Here is a 17,877-nt window from a genome sequence, read left to right as displayed (position 1 = left end):
TGTTTTTTTGTATGTACATACTATACCATTTATGGTACATATCCATAAAATAATTACAGAGAGGTTTAGACTGATATGCTGTTTAGGTTAGATATGTATAAGCCTAAAAAAAATGATTTAAATCAATAGTTGTCCAAATTAGTACAGTATGGTTCCTGCTTATTGTGAAATTTTAAAAACTTTAGCCATTTTGTTAGAATCATTGGTAACCAAAAAAATGTAATGCAACCTAACCTATGCTTTCATAGTGTCTTTCCAGCAGTGACTGGATATCTTGACAACAAAGTATTTCATATCCCCAAAATCAATCACAAAATGCTCTAGGCAAACAAATGCACTAAATAATCCCTTCCTTTTCCTAAATCTGCAGAGATGCACTTCATTACTTTGTGAAATGATTAGTAAGTAGCATAAAAGTGTTTGGTGGTTTTTTTCTTGTTTCTGTGTTTCTTGGGGGATGTTAGTTTTACTCTACAGATATTAAACTGTTATTGAGATGGTAAAATGTGCATCTGAATTTAAGTTACCTGCAAATACAATAATTTTCCTGAACTTAGGTTAAAGTGCACAGAAAAAAATATTAATTCTCCTCTAAATCCAATTCTGCATGCTCCCATGTAAATAGACTTGTTCCAAGCCTGTAAGTAATGGTGTGTCTACATGTGTTGAGGTCTCAAAACATCTCAGCTAATATGAAAGTATCTTTTTGTTGTTCTTAAAAATTCATGTATATTATGTTCCCTCTATTTCTGTACTTATTTGGAAAAAAATAACAGGAAAAAATGGCGTTGTTTAACAGTGTGATGAACACCATGGAGACAATTTCTGCACCTTGGTGTGTACAACCTTTTAGAAAGGAGTTAAATAAGTTAATCTCTGGTCGGTCATATGAGCTACAGTTCATTGTCTTGTCCATGGCTTCTTTCTGGCTATCATAATCCCAATTATTGACTTTGTAAATTTCCTTTTGTTTCTATACCAATGAATCAATGTTTGGTTCTTTCAAAGATTGAGCTATGAGATAAAACAAGAATCTGAGTTTAATGCACTGAAACAGACATGAGCTCACTCAGGCTGCACATGACCATTCAGTATTGGGTTTTTTCAGTAAATGGGTCATTTTCCAGAGTTTAATACAAGGAATGGATGCACTGCCCTGATGAAAGTGAACTGCCAAATTCCAATGTCTTGAAGTATAATCCCAAATTGGAAATAGAAAGCAAACTGTCTGTGGCACATAAGGTGTAAATAAATAGGACGTTTTGTGGGTTCCTCTCTAGATCTTCTCCCAAAATATCCTGTGGCCTTATTATGTGTACACTTGGGGATCTAATGCCCATATCATCAGGCTGGCAGCACTCCTCTCGGAGCTATTTCCATGACCTTCCTCCTGTTTTCAGTAGTTGTGTAATGTCTTTTAAGCCTGTATCAGTTCTGTATTGCTGCTGCCTGCTGATAACATGGATCTTCCTGCCTACTCTTTTCCATAAGCCCTTGAACACTGTTCTTTTTTCCCAGCTGAAAGGATGGCATGATCTTCATTCAGGAGTTGCTCTCAGATTTTTCAGGTAATACTTTCCTGGATCTGCTGCCAGTGGAGACAATGGTTGTGTTCTCTTTACTTTAACATTACTGACAAATTTTCAGCTATTTGTCTCCTGTTGCATTGCCTAGATTTCATATACTTTCCATAGATGTTGCATTTTTATCTGTAAATGTTCTGAAAACAGGCATTTAAGTAATAGCTCTCTAATCATCTTTAACTCCGATATAGTTACTCTGGAAAGCAATTTTTTATTCACTTAAACTCTCAATCTTATTCAATAGAAAATTTAAAGAAACTTCTTAGTGAAGCCAATGAAACAGGAAAACAAGCTAACTACAACAGTGAATTTTAGATAAATGTTCAGACACCTACAATTTTAACACTTTTCTCATCCCTTGTGGTTGAGACTAAAAATTCATCAGTCCATGGAACTGCAAGATGAGATGTAAGAACCAGATTTGTAGTGGTATTAAAACTTGCTATGTAATGGTGGCATGGCTGCTCCTACTCCAGCTACCAACATCTTCCCATATCATGTTTCAGAGGAGTATTACAGTAATCTTACAAAGTGACTTAATAGAATATATAGTGGCAAAAATATTAATGGCTGGTCATAGAGTTGTTGAGTTATTTTGCCATAGTGCCCACCATATGACAGAGATGTCCAGCTAGTGTAGCCTCTATATCTGTTAAAAAACAAAGCCTACAACAAAGTATGCATAAACTGTAGGTTTGGGTGTATGTGTTCTTGAGCTACTTATTTTGGTTTTCTTGAGAGCTAGATGAGATTTTTCTGCACTTTCATGAGCTCTGTCAGCACTTGTTCAGTCTAGTTGGCACCTTTTCATTTCTCTCTGTTTTTTTCAGCAGATTTTCTTACAGAAAGGCGGATGATCTAAGACTGTGAAGAAATTCTAATTTGTGTTTCTCTTTATATACTTCTAGAGGACAGATGGACACGTCTGTTATTTAATAATGCTTATGTTACATCCTTCATGAGGAATCAGAATAGCTCATAGCAGTCTGCCTGCCTGTCAGTAGCAGACACAAGCTTCTTGCTGATTCTGTGTTAAATAACAGGGATTTCTGCTCTCTGGCTCTAGCTTTCAGAATTTGAGAACAGAAAATTCTCAGATGGGCATTGTAGATTCTTCATACTCTTAGCTGCTGAGAAGCTCCCTCAGATATTTTTGGGTGACCTGGTAAATAAGCATGCTGTGCTGGTTCTTGGAGAATGGGAACTACTTTTCATAAGGATAATGTGGTGGTGGTATTAAACTCTTTACCATTGCCTCTCTTTGTGATGTACATAACATCATGCTCATCATTCTTAAGAAGTTGCCAGAGCATCCTGACACCAGTTTCTGCATCTGGGAAGGACAAGCCTTGATACATTTCTCTCCTCTGAATAGTCAGAACTGAAGAACCCTTCAGATACTCCTCAGCGTGAGACACCCTGCCATCGACTAATGCTGAAGGAGTCATGGTACATGGCATTGGCCACCCACTGTTCCATGGGCAGTGCATATTCCTGGCAGCCTCAGTTCAGTGGTTGTGTGATCCATCTGGAGCTGCATCACTTTTTCCTTGGTTTCACAGGCTCCAGCTTTGGACCCACTAAGACTGACTTCTGGGGAGAGGACCTCTTACAGCAGTGGGCAGAGCCAAAACTTGGCGAACCTTTAGTGGACGGTAAAGGGGCTCATTGATCTGGTTTTTTACTCTCTTTGCAACTTCCTGGAGCTACTGAAACATTTCCAGTCATGGGTCACCAGGATCTGATTCCTGTGATCTTGGGAACAAATTGTGTGTTGTCACATCTTTCCACAGAAGGTATTTACAATTTCATGGTACATTATCATTGGTGTTAGTGTGCTGACAATTCTGAGAATCTTGAATTCTCTTGTTGTCATCCCATTTCAACAACTGCATGGTTGTACCTAGGTGACTACTCCATATGTGTTTATCCATGGCAACAGACACTTGCTCAAGTGTACTTGTTCTGAAGTCAGTATTGCTAATGCTGCTGGTGTGGTGGCTGGAGTTCAGAAGGATCAATTCAATCTGGACTTTGTCAGACAGAGTGCTCTGCATAATCATAGTGCAAATGTGATAGCTTCAGATCTCATTTTTTATTCTGTTAAAGAATGTAGCTTCTATGGCTGTTCCCAGGTTTAGCCTGCAATGAGAAAAGAATACTTTCCTTTTTGTGGGTTGAAGTTTTTGCTTTTTCATAATATGGCAAGCTTGTTCATCTCTGTCACTGATCCACTGATTGTTTCTAAGAAGACATAACTGGGAAAGCTGAACTAAGAAACCAGTGGTTTTGTTTTGGTGCTCTGCACTTGGTGAGCCTTGCTATTCTGGGCTGTCCTGTACATCTTTGTTAAGAGGAAGCTTGTTGCAAACTGAGTTTACCAATTCTGTTTTGAAAGTACTGAATTTCCTAAGGTCCCAATTTAAAGTACTTATTGCAGTGAAAGACCCGAGTCCCCAGAAGAACTGAGTCTGATCTGTGATACTCTGATAAGTGAATTGCTGTTTAGAGAGAAAGTGACTGTGTCTCATTGGTGAGTATGGTGGCTATTGCTTGTGTGATAGTAGTGTCTTCATTTTCAGAAAATTTCTGAGCATTTCTGGGAGCATGGGGAAGAGCTTTGTGTCCTCAGATAAGCATAGTGCCACTCTTCAGAGAGACCTTCGCTGCAGATCAACATTCCTTCTGCTTCCACCTGTGGCTCCTTGCAGCTGCTTCTAGGGGACCCGGGCTGTGCTGTAGAGTTGCCAGCAGGGAAAAGTGCATGTGAATAGACTTGGAAAATAGAGAAACCAGTTGCTTGGTTTCCTTTGTTAACGTGCACATTCTATATCCTGCCATATGTCCCTCTTCTGTAGCCTTTTAATTCTGGGATGCTATAGAGTAAAGAGTTGTATGTTAAGAGTTTGGGGAAGCTGAGTTTAATTACAAAAGAGTGCCTAAAGGAGCAGGTGTAAGAAAGCCATTTTGGCCTGACTGCAGGGGCACATGAATGACAGAGTTTTTAAACACAGTGCCCAAGAGGAGCAGTGCAGATGTGCTGACTCAGCTTGTTGCCTTTTAATGCCATCTTCATTTGTATATTGGTAGACTGTTCCTTCTCAGTGAACTTTGTACAATATTTTCACTGTAAAGAAAAGATGAGTGCTGTCTTTTATCATCTGAGTGTCTCTTCACACTTAGAATTGTTTAGGTTGGAAAGATCTCTAAAGTTCATCAAGTCCAAAAGTTAGATATCTAATCCAGCTTGATAGTTAAAAAGCTTTCTGCTCTTTTTAAGTAGCAGAAAACTTAGCAACTGGACTTATGTCACTGTCAGCATGTTTGTACATGTTGAGAATAAACTTGTACTTAATCAGTTTTCCTTCTGGGTCTTCTGTTATGAAAGTCAATGTATGTATGTAGGAGACTGTTAGGGTGAAATAACTTGATTCTGTAGGTTCTTAATGGATTTTTGTAATGGTTTGGAAATCTTTCTGTACCGCATGTTAAAATGTGTGAAATTTAAAAGCCTTTTAATGATTTTTGGTAATGCTGCATAGGTGATTAGGTTGCCATCCATCCCTTCCATTCATAACCACATGGAAAATATCTCAGGAGAATGCATCAGACATCTGTGCTGTTACTCTGACTGTGGATGTACCTGGCAGGTCTGTATTAACCTTGGGAGCAGACTTGGGCATGGTTATTGTCTCTTGGCTACAGTTTTTCTTATTGCCTTCAGGCAGAGCCTGTTCGATTTTCTGTGCATTTTGGGGGCATTCTTGTGATTTCTGTTGCTGTTCCATCTTCTGTGCCCGCATCAAGTAAGCCAGAGGAAAGTTGAAATGTGATTAGAGAAATAGGAGACTGACCAGTTAGAAGGGGGACTGTAAGAGCCTTGAGGAGGAAAGAACATACATGGAAGAGATCTGAAGTATTTGCAGGAAGTGAATGGCAGAGAACTGATGGTTTAAGTGATGAATTATTACCTCTGTAGTTTCAGCATGGCTATCTCATCAACCTGTGAATCAGTAACCATCAACCTGTGAATGTGACCCACGTTTGTACCTTCCTATCCAGGGAAAACAACAGGAGCAAGAGCCAGGCTATTTTAAGATTTAATAAATTAGCTGAATTGCCTAATAATGCCAAATGACTTTTAAAGGAGGACCCCATTGAAATGTACAAAAATATAAACTTAACAGTTTCTATTTTATGTTCAACTTAATAGTGTGCTATCTTCACTGTCCATTGTTACCTGTTATTTCTGTCAGGAATCACAACATACTTGATAAGACAAAAAAAATCTTGATTTTCATGTCAAATATTTATGGAAGAATAATTCTCCCAAGGGACACCATGTGTCGTTATAAAACAAGAAAATATATTGGAAAAAAATTGTATTTTTTATATTATCAACTTAATGGGCTGGGTTTTGACCCTAATGGTGTTCATAAAAATAACTCAAATATTAATTATTGTAACTCATTTTCATTTCTGTGCAAGTCTGTGTTGATACCTTTGAGCTTTTTATTGTGACTTATCGAACTCTGAATGTAAGCAAGAATTGTAGTGGGAAATTTTAGAACTGCATTTTCCTTTATATAAAACATAAATGTCTTGAGAAAGCTCTTTTAGAGCTTTTGGAAAACTAACCCAGAATTTTCTCAGAACTTGCTTCATTCATTATTTTTGAGGTTTGCTTACTGAATTGTTCTTGCAGGTAAGATTTCTCATTTTTTCAAGGTCGCACTAGCAATGAATAATTACACCTGATCTAGTGGTGACATTTCTTCTGAGGATTGCTGGTAATCTGGGGCTGGCCCAGGGTGACCCTGGGTTGAATTCAAGATGTTCCTTCCTTTGACCATCAACAACCTCTGCACTGGCATTATTCAGAGGGCACCACTGCACAGATAGTCATTTGTGCTCTGTACTTTGAGAGGTGAAGGCATCATTTCCTTTTTCTACCACAGTAGCTTCTGTTCCCTTTTAGAAAAGAGAAATGAATCTGTCCCAGAATGTTGACTGCTTGGCAGTTGAGTGAAAAAAAGCCAGCATCTAATGGTGGATTTAAAGGAAGGTATTAAGGAAGTGGTGATTGTACTTGCTGGCAGCTTCCCTTCCACTGCTTTTATAGACAACAGCTAAAAATCTTTATTCTCACCTTTACCAAAAGGATAAGAAACTGGGAAACTTGGGTGCATTCTGCAAATTTTTTTCTCTGTAGGGACACTTACAATTATAATTTCTATAAAGAGTTTTGAAGTTTTTTGGCTCTACAGGCTTGGAGGAATTTCAGAGTTCATTTGTCAGAGATTTGCATTTCCACAGAGCAGTTCACACTGCAAGTATGGGTTATAGAGATCCTTGAGAACAAAAGTGCTGGGCAGAAACTTGTCTGCTGATATAAGTCCACTGCTGTCTTTGGCTTGAGCCATATTTGCACCTGAGGATGTAGTTGTGTCCTAGATTTAAGGACTGCAGCACAGTTTCTGTGCTTAGTTCTGACCAAGGAGTTATTGTCGTCTTTCATAGTGGTTTAACGTCAGCATGTCTACATAAAGCTTGTATGAAGTACCGAATGTTGAAGGTCTACTATCATCAAAGTACATTGACTTGTGTAACTGAGATGCTTCTCAAGTAGCTTTGGAGTCAGGATGTTGCCCCTTGTATAAAAATAACAAATATGGGTTATACAGGGTGAGTTTTACACTGTGACAGTTTCTTGTGCTGTCATTGCCAACAGTAAATCGGCTACTTGAAGTGTGTGTTCCTTGCGTGCTTTTGGAAATCCTGAGATGTTTGTGTTTTCTGGCAGATTTGCATTACCTTTTTATTTTGACTATGAAATTACTTTCTGGTATTTATAGTGTGCCCACTTTGCTGCAGACAAGGTCACTAAGCCTTGCTTTGGGTCTCTGCTGTCAGGTTTTCATAGGCTACCACATACTTCCAGTGTTTGTTGTGAATTTAAAACAGAGAGACATCCAACGTAATCACACATTATTATGTACTTTTTCAGTAGAATGAAAGGAGAACAGAGAGCACTGAGGGAATTGGTTCAAACCTGTCATTCAAACCTGCTGCCTTGCATAGCCCCTGGCTCAGCCAGGGGTGGGGCTGGGAGTTGAGCACTTGCCTGGGGCAGCAGAGAACTCACTGCAGGCAAAATGGGGCAGCCCTGCAAACTTCTGGTTTCTAACAGCCTGCCGGCTGTAACTGCTTCTATTCTCTTACAATAATCTCCCTTACCTGCAATATAGTGGATGAGACTATCCAAATGGATTTTTAGCTAAGCATTTTGTAAAGCGGCTGTGTGCTGAAAGGTGAATTAGTTTGCATACAAGGCTTCTAATTCAAGTCTACAGCTTTAGTCCTTTGATTTCAAAGAGGAAAAGAGTGCTATGTCCTTAGCTTTATTATAGTGGGAAAAGATGGTTGAAGATTAGAACCTGGCAATCTCTCCTGTATACAGTTGAACAGTAAAGTTTATTTTTAACAGTTATTTTCTGTGCCAGTATTATGATTCTCTGGCATAGAAAGCTAAATTAATCACTGGATCAAGACTTCTTCTGAGAGCAACTATTGTGCTTGGATTATTTTATTATGAAGAAATAGATGTCAGTTATAGGCAATATAGTATAAAAGTTCATTTGTTTTACACTTACTCAGAGTTTAGTGACTAGATATGTAATCATCACTGACAACATGGTTTTTTCTTAGGATTAGGCTTTATTGAGAAGAAAAAAAAATTGGTCCAGTCTTTCATACTACAACTTGGAGAAAATTTGAAGTCGTGACACGGACTTCTGTATTGGGCTGTGGTTACAATCAAGTTGGCATTTAGAGTTGTGCTAGGGGAAAAAATCAAAACCTGAATTTGCCCCCAGCCTCTTGGCTGAGACGTAACTGTGTGCTCTCAGCTGCAGCACAGTGAAACAGCTCAAGGTGAGGATTTGAACCATACTGCAGTTTTAGTGACAGAAAACATATTTTTACAGGGTCCCTCCAGACCTCTGGTTGTCTTCCAGGGAAGAAGAGGAGGTAATCTGATTACTGGCACTTCCCACATTGGTTTGTGGCAGGAGGTGTGTGCTTGTGTCCTAGCAGGGAATCAGTTCGGCCAGATGAAAGTCAGTTCTTGGAAGCATCAGAGAAGTTAATACAATTCAAGGCTCTGTGACATGCAGGTGATTAAACTACATTCAAGGTTTAATTCTTGCTTAGAGCTGGTAAATGCATGAGAGAAAGCATAAATAGCAGTGTGATTAAATAGTAGCATGACATGAAGACTATAAATAGCCTTTTATAATTTTGTAGTACTTTCTCCTTTTAATAGCCTTTTGCTCTTTAACTTCAGCACACACAAACACTGCATGTGTGGGTTAATTTGCCCTTCTTGGTAACATTTTATTCCACTGGAGTTGTGTTGTTTCTTTTATTGCTTTATTTTTAGTTGAATAACTGGTTTGTACCATGGTTTATGTGTCTGTTTTTTCAGCGGATGTGAAACTTGATACTGAACTGAGTCAATATGATAAACAAGCATTAAAGCCTCTGTGTCTTCCTGAACATGAATGCATTAGAGGAGATAGTAAAAGTTGTTTTCCTTCTAAAAATGAACTCGGTAAATAATAGAATAATTCACTTCAATTAATCTCAGACCAACCAAATTGAAAGTTTCTTGCTGGTTCTGAATGGCAACTGATTGTAGAAGTTCCCAGCTCCAAGCAAAATGGTCAGGTAATTTTTCTCAGTTGGTATTTAATAAAATACAAATACACTAGATGGCTTTTTCTTTACAGAAAATGTATACTCTATGCCTGGAAAGTATTTGCTAATATGTTAGTAAAAGAAATCTAACTTCTAATAAAAGGTTTGAGGTTGAATAGATAAGATGTATAATACAGAAATACAGTTTGTCAGTGAGTTTTAGTTTCACTTGGGTATCATGGTGTCTTCATTCTGGAGCTGTAGTGCATTATAAACTCTGTGTTTTTAGCTCTTCCACCTTTTCCAGTTGTATACCTCCAACTTTGTGCCTTTACTTTTGGATTTAGGAATGTAGGGATTTCTGCTCCCCACCTCCCCCCATGGTATATTCATAGTTAGCCGTGACAGTGTTGTGTTGCTTTTCACACCATTAATAGTGTCTGCTATTTTTGTTAAGTTAATTTTGTGGAAACTGTCAAGTATTGCTATGTAATTCTATAAAGAACAAAAGCTAAAAGGAAGAAAACAGTCATATTCAGAAACAAAAAAAAAACTTTAATGGGTTTTTTGAAGTTTGGTTTAATGAACCCTGGTAAGAATTACAAACTTTTATGTAATTTTTGATCTTGTCTTTCCTCTTGCATTATGTTTTCTTCACAGGTTTTTTTTTTACAGATACTTCTGTAAATTTGTGAATTTATTTTCAAGAGAAGGAAATACGTCCCAAAAGGAAAAGTATTTTTAGAGACTCTTAGAAACATGCATGAAGATCATTTATCTTCTTACTTATGTCCAAACTTGAGTGTAGTTTAACAATTTTCAAAACTCTGAATACATGAAGATGAGTGCAGGGGGCCTGCAGTCTGCCCTTAATGTGTGTGTCATAACCCCTGACAGGGTGTGATTGTTGGGATCAGTATGCCACAGTTTTGGAAAACTTTTGATTTGGCTCAGAGTTTCACTTTGTAAAAAGTACAGATGCAATTGTTACAAAGTGGGTTTGTACAATTTACAAATCTGTGGCATATAGGCATCTTTAAGATACTTTGCTAAAGAAACTAAACCCACGAAACTGTGATTTTATATTTCCCATTTAAAATTCTGTTTCACATGAATGATTATAAGATTTGATTGCTTGAACATGCATGATATTTTCATTGTCAGATTCACTCAGATAATTTTGAATTTCTAATCTTGAACTGTCTTGAAATTGGAAATTGTTTCCTATTAAGAAAGTCCTTGAGAGGAGGCAGAAGTCAGAAGAATGCTTAACTTAGGCTGAGGTGAAGTTGTGAAATATAGTAAATAAAGAAATAGATAAAATGAGGCCTTAAAATTTGGGATGATGTAAAATAGGATCGTTCTTTTGCAACTGGGCAGGTGCACCAACAAAACTGATCTTACCTCATGTAGAGAGCTCCTTGTTCCAGTTCCCTGGTGTGCTTTGGGGTCTCTCGAGTGCTCATCCCATGACCAACCAAAACGTGACCTGCTGCCTTTCACAGCCCACGGCCACAGCGCTGTGGAGAGGCCGAGTGCCCGTAGTGCAAGGCAGTGTGGCTGAAAGCCAGGGCCACGGATGGACTGAGGTCACTTTTCTGGGCAGCAGGGCCAGAAGACATCCCTTGGTTTGTTTTCTGCTGGAGGAAGAAGCGGAGTTGACAAGCGGTTTCCAGGCAGGTAGCCAGATAGGCATTATTTCAGTGTTTCCCCTGGAAAATCGGTGGGTTTTGGCAAAACTGAAATTTTCCACGTGAAAATTTCTGTTTTATGGAAATGGTGTTTCTGATAAAAACTAATTTTGATGGAACGGGTCCAATTGGTTACACTAAGCCATAGAATTAGCATCTGCTGTGTTTAAATCTATTGAAGATCATTTGGCTTAGGTTTAGCAACTCTGAACAAAATATACACAGACAACTTTTCCTCCCCCTGTCTAATACCTCAGTTTTAGTGCCAGCCAAAATTCAACTTGATGTTGGCTATGAGTAGAATAAAAGCTTTTTCTGAATTTTGCCAGTTTGTTTTCAGTTCAGACTGCCTTTAACTTCAAAGGCTCCACAACACAGGTGCCACGGCTGGAACTCCAGCTGCCAGTTCCAGTGGCTGCTCTGGACTTGCGGGTCCTTCAGCGTGCAGCAGTATTGATCCGTGGGTGCTCAAGTGGCTGACGGCAAGCCCACAGATTTTCTCCATCATATATTTTCTGTCACTATTGTTTTCAGATAATTGTGGTCGAGGCTTGTACAACATACAGGATGTGGGACTTGTGTTCATTTACAGCCACACCAAATTTGAATGTGTAACTCTGCATCATTTGGTGTTTTACATGTTTTATCTGCTTAATTGTGTTCAACTGTTAAGGACTATTAGTTGTGATTTGCATGTAACTTTTCTCTTTTTGATTTATTAAATTATGTTTAAAAACCCCTCCTATTTGTTGATGGAAAAGCTGAAATCTGAACCTAATTTTCTCTTGCTATATTTATTTCCTTGATTCAGCATGTGTAGTTGGGCTGTTGCTCAAGTTTAGAGCTGTTAATAATTAGTGTCATGAAAGGAGTGTACTTGATTATTCTAGCTACAGGCAGTTGTGCATTGTCATTAAAAGCTCAAAAATTTAAAAAATTTTATGTACTGACAAGCTTTTCTTTTCTACTAAGTCTGTGGAGAACTGTAAAGTCTTTAATAGGTGAAGAATTTTCTTAAAGTCATATTGCAAAGGGGAATCAATTATGCTTTGAAACCTTTGAAGAAAACTGTAGGAAGAAATTTGGATGTGGGGGGTGTATATTATCCCCCAACCACAAGCAAGATTTTAAATACTAAGTTGTTACCACCTAGTACTTCTGTACTTTGTCTGAACTTGCTCTGATTTCAGCCCTTTTTATTTTTGATAGGTAATATTTAGGTTTCCTTATCTTAGAGTTGTATCAGAGCCAGATTTCCCTTTAATGAAAGATCTATTTAAATCTATTTAACCTAGTTTAAGAACACATTTTAAAAAGTACTGGGGATGTATTTTGAGAAGTCTCTATCAAGATATTTTAGTAATGTTTTGTTATAGTCTTCATTTACTACATCTTATTATAGCTTTGAGTCATAAAAGCAAGAATAAGAGATCCAGCTCCAGGAATGGAAAGAGATAGATGTAGTAATCATCTGTGTGAAGGTCATGGATTACCATCTTTAATGATATTTTCAAACAAGGGCAAGTTATGGATAGAATCAAGTTTAAAATAATGGAGGTAGAACTCACTTGGAAAACTTTTCTATTTATTCTTAGTAATCTTTACACATGATAAACACCTCAAAATATCATGAACTGACAGCTGCATACTAGGAAACAAGGAGGTTTTATGTCTTATAAATGCATTTGCATATTTGTTTAATTTATAATATTTTTTAAATATAGGAGGATAGTTTAAATCACCATTTAGTGATATTTACACAGTGCTCCTCTTCCTGTTCTTGTTTTTCCTGGCAGACATATCCTTTACTGACTGCTTCAGCTATCTGCCCTTCCACAGGGATTGGTTGGCTTTTTTAAAAATAAAGTTAGATTTAATATTTTTCCCTGCTAGCTTTGCCATTTCCATCCTCAGTGGCTCGTTGCAGAAGTGTGGGCTGCTGCTGCTGCCACGGTGCCTGTGCATGTTTGCTGCCTGCCTGCCTGAAGTGGCCGCAGCTGTGCCCCTGGGGCCTCTTCCCTCTCTGTGGCCTTACTGCCTCACAAGCTGGCACTGCTCTAGCTGGTGCTTGCCATAACTTGAGTTTTCATATAACAGGCCTTACATGGTACCAATATTGTTACATAAAGACATTTCTACCTCAGCTGCCTTCTCTCCTTGTGAATTGTTTCTTCACACCAAGGTATGGCTTCCCTAAACCATTCTATAAAGCAGTCACACTGTGATCAGGTGATTCCTGAAGATCAACTCTACTCCATTGCTTTATAGGGGGATAGCTGTGCTCTTTTTTCTGGTCCTTAAGGTGTGTAGGGGTGTATTGCATATTATAGAGAAATTTTCTATGGTTTTGCTCAAAGTAATCTCTGAAACCTCATGTGAGGTTCTTCACACATCTTGTTCACATGTATGTGTGACTTCTTCCCTGAAACCTCCCTAACCCCTGAATAGCACCTGGAAATGAAAAGTCTCCAGGTCAGAAAGAAAACACAAAACAGCTGCACAAATTCATATAATGTTTCCACTCTGATTGTGGCTTCAGTGTGTCACCTGCAGGACAGGTGGGTTTATGTTGGTTGTTAATAACCATAGGTGCTCACTGTGAAGCTATGCCTAAAGGCATGTACACTCTGGATGTTTTCCTTGGATCATGCGAAAGTGATGGAAAGGTCTTGTCTCTTCTGCAGTATTGTTTTCATCAGGTCAGTGAGTGCTGGGCCATGAGCTGGCAGGAATAGCTGGCAGGAGGCTTTCTGTTGTCTTTGCATTTGTTCATTCTCTGACCTGTAGGACTGATGCCGTGAAAAGAGAGATGGGGACCCTGATGAAGTAGGATGGGATGGGGGAAAGGGTCTGACTGTTTTAATTCTAGCTCTTTTTTGGTTGCAGACTTTTAGTCTATTGGTTGAGTTTCTTCAGCCTTTCTGGCAATCCAAAGCTGTAATGTGTTTGGACAGGTGTTCACTATGCCTAAATTTGAAGCTTAAAAATAAATGGGTTTTAAAGGAACCATATTGAGCTGTTTGGAATTTATAAGTCTATTTGCTTTTTTTTTTTCCCACTTCTTTTTTTCCTTGCCAAAGAGATTTTAATATCTTCTCAGGCTGTTATCTCATCTAGAGTCCTGGATAGTGAAGATGGAGTGGTTATTGTCTGCATGTGAAACATGACTGAGCAGAGAAAGGGAGAACATATAGGGTTTAGGTTCAAAATAATTGTAAGTGTTGATGGCATGGTTTCTAAGAACTCTTTTATTTATTGATATTGCTCCTAAACTGCCAGTAGGCGTTGTAATCTCAAACTAATGAATTTTATCTTGCTGTTATGTGTGTTCTGAAATGTTTCATACAGGAGTGAAGCAAAGCAGATACCAGTCTTCCTGTACTGTTCTTCTTCTGGCTCAAAACAGAGAAAGGGATCAGCTGAATTTGAGAGGCTTTTTGTGAGTGTGGTGCATGCAGTTCAAGCATAATGAGTATTGACATTTAATCAGATAGAAGTGTCATTTATAATAGGCTTCTCTGTTAGCTGTGCCCTTTTTCTTGGGGGCAGGGAGGAGCAAGGGAGGGAATTGTCAAATTGTCCAAATAGTTTATTTTTCAGAGAAAACAGTAGTGTGCTACAGTACTATCTCACTAATTTGCTGTGTTCGGGTATACAGCTTCCAGCTGTCTCTACCAGATCCTATGCAGAGTGACTGAACACTCATTAATTATTTTTATGTTAGAAAGTATGAAGATCTGGGAGTGACCAAGCAAGGTGTTTCATCTTTAACCTTTGTCTCTATCAGTAATTATGTGATTATAACAGTGAAAATCTTGCTTGATATCACACAGCAGTTGTTCAAATTTGAAATTCCTTTTCAGAGAAGTAGATAAAAACCATTATTCAAGGAGGTCTTAGCTTGAAAAAAATCCTTGAGTAATTTTTAACTGAGAATGCTTATTAATTTAGGCATCAAGACTGCACTGAAATCCACAGCCAAGCCCATGAAACCCTCATGTTCATGAGATGCATTAACAATCTTAGAAATTTATCTGAATAAGTGGCTAGAGTATTAAATTAGTTCTCTGCTACTGGTTCATGTATAGGAGAAGCTGATGGTGGGGGAGAGAGGCTAAATTCAACTTCTTTTCTCTCAGCTGTTGAAATTTTGGCCCAATATTTTCAGAAACTCTCATATATACGTTAAGAACTCATGCTTTTTTTTTTTTTTTTTTTTTTTTTTTTTTTTTTTTTGTTAGATTTGGCTTTTCTTATGATTGACAATGTGGAAAAGGAGGCTGTAAGAAGTAGCTAATGGATTGAAATGCAGGTGAAATAATGGATGTTTTGAGGAGAACATGAGTATGTTTTTCTTGGTGACTTTCAGAATTGAAGTAGGATTTTCCTTTACTGTTCTGTACTTCTGGCATCCATAAGGGATTTGCTGAAGTAGCTCAATGTCTGCAGATAGTAGAGATCTTGGAGGAATGTATAGAAGCAGCTGCAGATCAGCTCAACTTGTGTACTGTTTTTGCACAGGAAGTGTGGAGACTGCTCTGTGCCAGGCTGTAAGGAAGGATGCAGGAATCCCTGACCCAGGAGCAGGACAGTTTGGAGTCTGTGATCTGCCAGCCCCATGCAGGTACCAGGCTAAAGAGCACAGTCTGGTTACCCACCAGTGGAGAGAAGTTGTGGAGGTTTTGGGAACTGCAGCTTCCTAGCTTCCAAAGCCAGTATCTCCTTGTATCCAGGGCTCTCCCCACGACTCTCTGGGAATGTAGTAGCACTGAAGAACCAGTGGCTGTAGTTATATTGTATGGTCAGAGTAATTGTCCCAGTTGGTCAGCAGTAAAGATGTAATATCCCTCTTTTTCAGTGAAGTTTTAGGAAAACTTTAATAAGTGGCCATATGATAACTTTTCAGGAGTATATTATCTTAAGTAGAATAAATGTGGTCAATTTATATATAACTGATATTAAATAAGCTTAGAAATAAAACAAAAGGGTTTGATAGAGCCTGGAATCATTAATGATGCTGTTGCCTGGCTAGAAGTCTTGCTGGAAGCCTTGCACCTGGTGACTGCAAAGTGAAATAAGTCAGTGTTTACGTATCAACTTTATTGAATGATAGATACTTTCCATTATTTGGTCAGCATAAAGCAGGAAGGAATCACAGAATCTTAGACTATCCTGACTTGGGAGGGACCCACAAGTATCCAAGTCCAACTCTTGTTGGAACAATTTCAGGATTGTAGTGCATGAGTCGATTCACTTAAATGAAAATGCATTTCTGCTCTGCTTTCATTTATAAGCAATTTCCTGAAGCTATGTACTGCATCAGAATTGCTGAAAGCTTTCAAAACAAATTTTTGAAAGACAAAAAACAAGACAAGAACCTTTTCTTTGGACTTAATGTGGAATTCCCTCAGAACAGTGCATGACCAGCTGTTTATATACTAATGTTTTAATACTAATGTTTAGTATTTTCAAACTAGTTTGGATTGAAACAGTTAATGTAGTGTCACTAATGTGTTTTCAGTAAACCTCTGTGAAGATGGGCTCTAGGTGTATCTCAGTGTTTGTCTGAATTGCAATAAGTTGTATTATTCTGTTTAAACCTTCATAATTGTCTTTATACTTTTAAAAGGGTGGGTGGTTTTTTTTTTATATATATATATAATTAAGTTGGCTGGATAATTTTAGTAAAGATGGGGTCTGCATTTTACTTAATATATTCAAGCTGCATCATGTTATAAGTACGTGGGTCTTCTGTGAGTCTGACCTACTTTCCTACTTCTTGTAGGAAACTCATGTACTATGTTGGACCCAAATGAGCAGGTGGGCCACAGTACAAATCCATGCCTTCTGGGCTGCTAAAGTACGAGCTCCTAAACAAATGGAAATCTGGCAATGCGTGAGCTTCTTTAGCTGCTTTAGATGAGCCATGAAAAATGAAATTTCTCATGTCTTTGCATGCACATGTGCTTACAGTAATGTGTTAAGGTGGTTGTTTTTCTATACATTACATCAAGACTTCTTTTAAAGAAAGTTCGCATCAAGTCAGCAAATTGGCTGCACTCTTGGATAAATTAAATTTCAGTTAATTACCTGCTTAACCAACTGCTTATTTATTAAGCTGCTTAAAATCAGTTAGTTTGTTGTAAGCCCAAGCAAATTGTCGTTATACTGTATACATTTACATAAAAGAATAAAGGATGCTGAAAATTCACTTGTGAAGCTGCTGTATGCTCTTTAGTGCCCTAACCAAGCCAGTATTGCAGGAATGTTCTGCCCTTTGATAGGGAACACTCCCTGGAATTGCTTCACCACTTGAAACCTGAGCTCAGGCAGGAAATGTACAACTTACTCCCTCCACAGACCTGAGAGGTAAGTGGAGTTGCTTTGCACAAGTTCTGTCCTTCTCCAGTTGCTGTAGCAGCATGTTCTTTAGATTGTTAATTCACATAAGTATTACATGCTTACCAGAAGACGCTGAAAAATTCTAAGCAGAAAACCTTCATCATATGTGAAGATTAAGTCCAGTTTAAATAATCCACTTGCATATATAAAAATATTTTAGTATTAAGTGGCCGTGGCACTGCCCACAACATGGATATGCACACACAGTAGTACCTTGCTTAAGTTAACCTGTTGTTTAAGCCAGTTGTTCTCAAACTGATTTTTTGTTTAAGTCTCAGCTTTTGTTTTTACTCCTATTTCTTTTGGGGATGCAGATTTTACTTTGGAGCTTAAAGCAGTCCTCTGTTCCATACTAACATTAGCTATAGTATCTTTATTGCAGAAGTCTGCAATGAGTGTAGCTGAATTTCTGTCAGATTTTCTCATTTTATATATCAATATTTGTTAGGAAATCAGCTGTAATTTGTAACCTTATAAGCAAGAGCTAGCCATCTCACTATTAG

At 38.1% G+C, this 17,877-nt stretch overlaps 1 protein-coding gene and 2 long non-coding RNA genes across 5 annotated transcripts in view; all 3 read left to right on the top strand.

Moving 5' to 3' along the window:
• PTPN4 (protein tyrosine phosphatase non-receptor type 4) overlaps positions 1–17,877 on the top strand; it is a 110,648-nt gene that overhangs the window by 17,663 nt on the left and 75,108 nt on the right. The window contains exons 1-3 of one of the 3 annotated variants that reach the window (XM_068195435.1): positions 17,285–17,341; positions 17,757–17,783; positions 17,818–17,876. The exons of the other annotated variants lie outside the window; for them this stretch is intronic. The gene's annotated coding sequence lies outside the window, so the exon portion shown is untranslated. Of the gene's footprint in view, positions 1–17,284; positions 17,342–17,756; positions 17,784–17,817; position 17,877 lie in introns of those variants that run through there. 3 annotated transcript variants of the gene reach the window in all.
• LOC137476957 (uncharacterized) lies at positions 3,408–14,945 on the top strand. The gene is made up of 2 exons (XR_011000747.1): positions 3,408–14,865; positions 14,907–14,945. It is a non-coding gene; the product is annotated as an uncharacterized lncRNA (long non-coding RNA).
• LOC137476960 (uncharacterized) lies at positions 15,492–17,183 on the top strand. Its single transcript, XR_011000750.1, has 2 exons — positions 15,492–15,596; positions 16,758–17,183. It is a non-coding gene; the product is annotated as an uncharacterized lncRNA (long non-coding RNA).

This window comes from Anomalospiza imberbis, chromosome 7, assembly GCF_031753505.1.
Source record: "Anomalospiza imberbis isolate Cuckoo-Finch-1a 21T00152 chromosome 7, ASM3175350v1, whole genome shotgun sequence".
In the NCBI taxonomy this organism is placed as follows: Eukaryota; Metazoa; Chordata; class Aves; order Passeriformes; family Viduidae; genus Anomalospiza; species Anomalospiza imberbis.
This window is presented reverse-complemented; position numbering and strand designations above follow the sequence as displayed.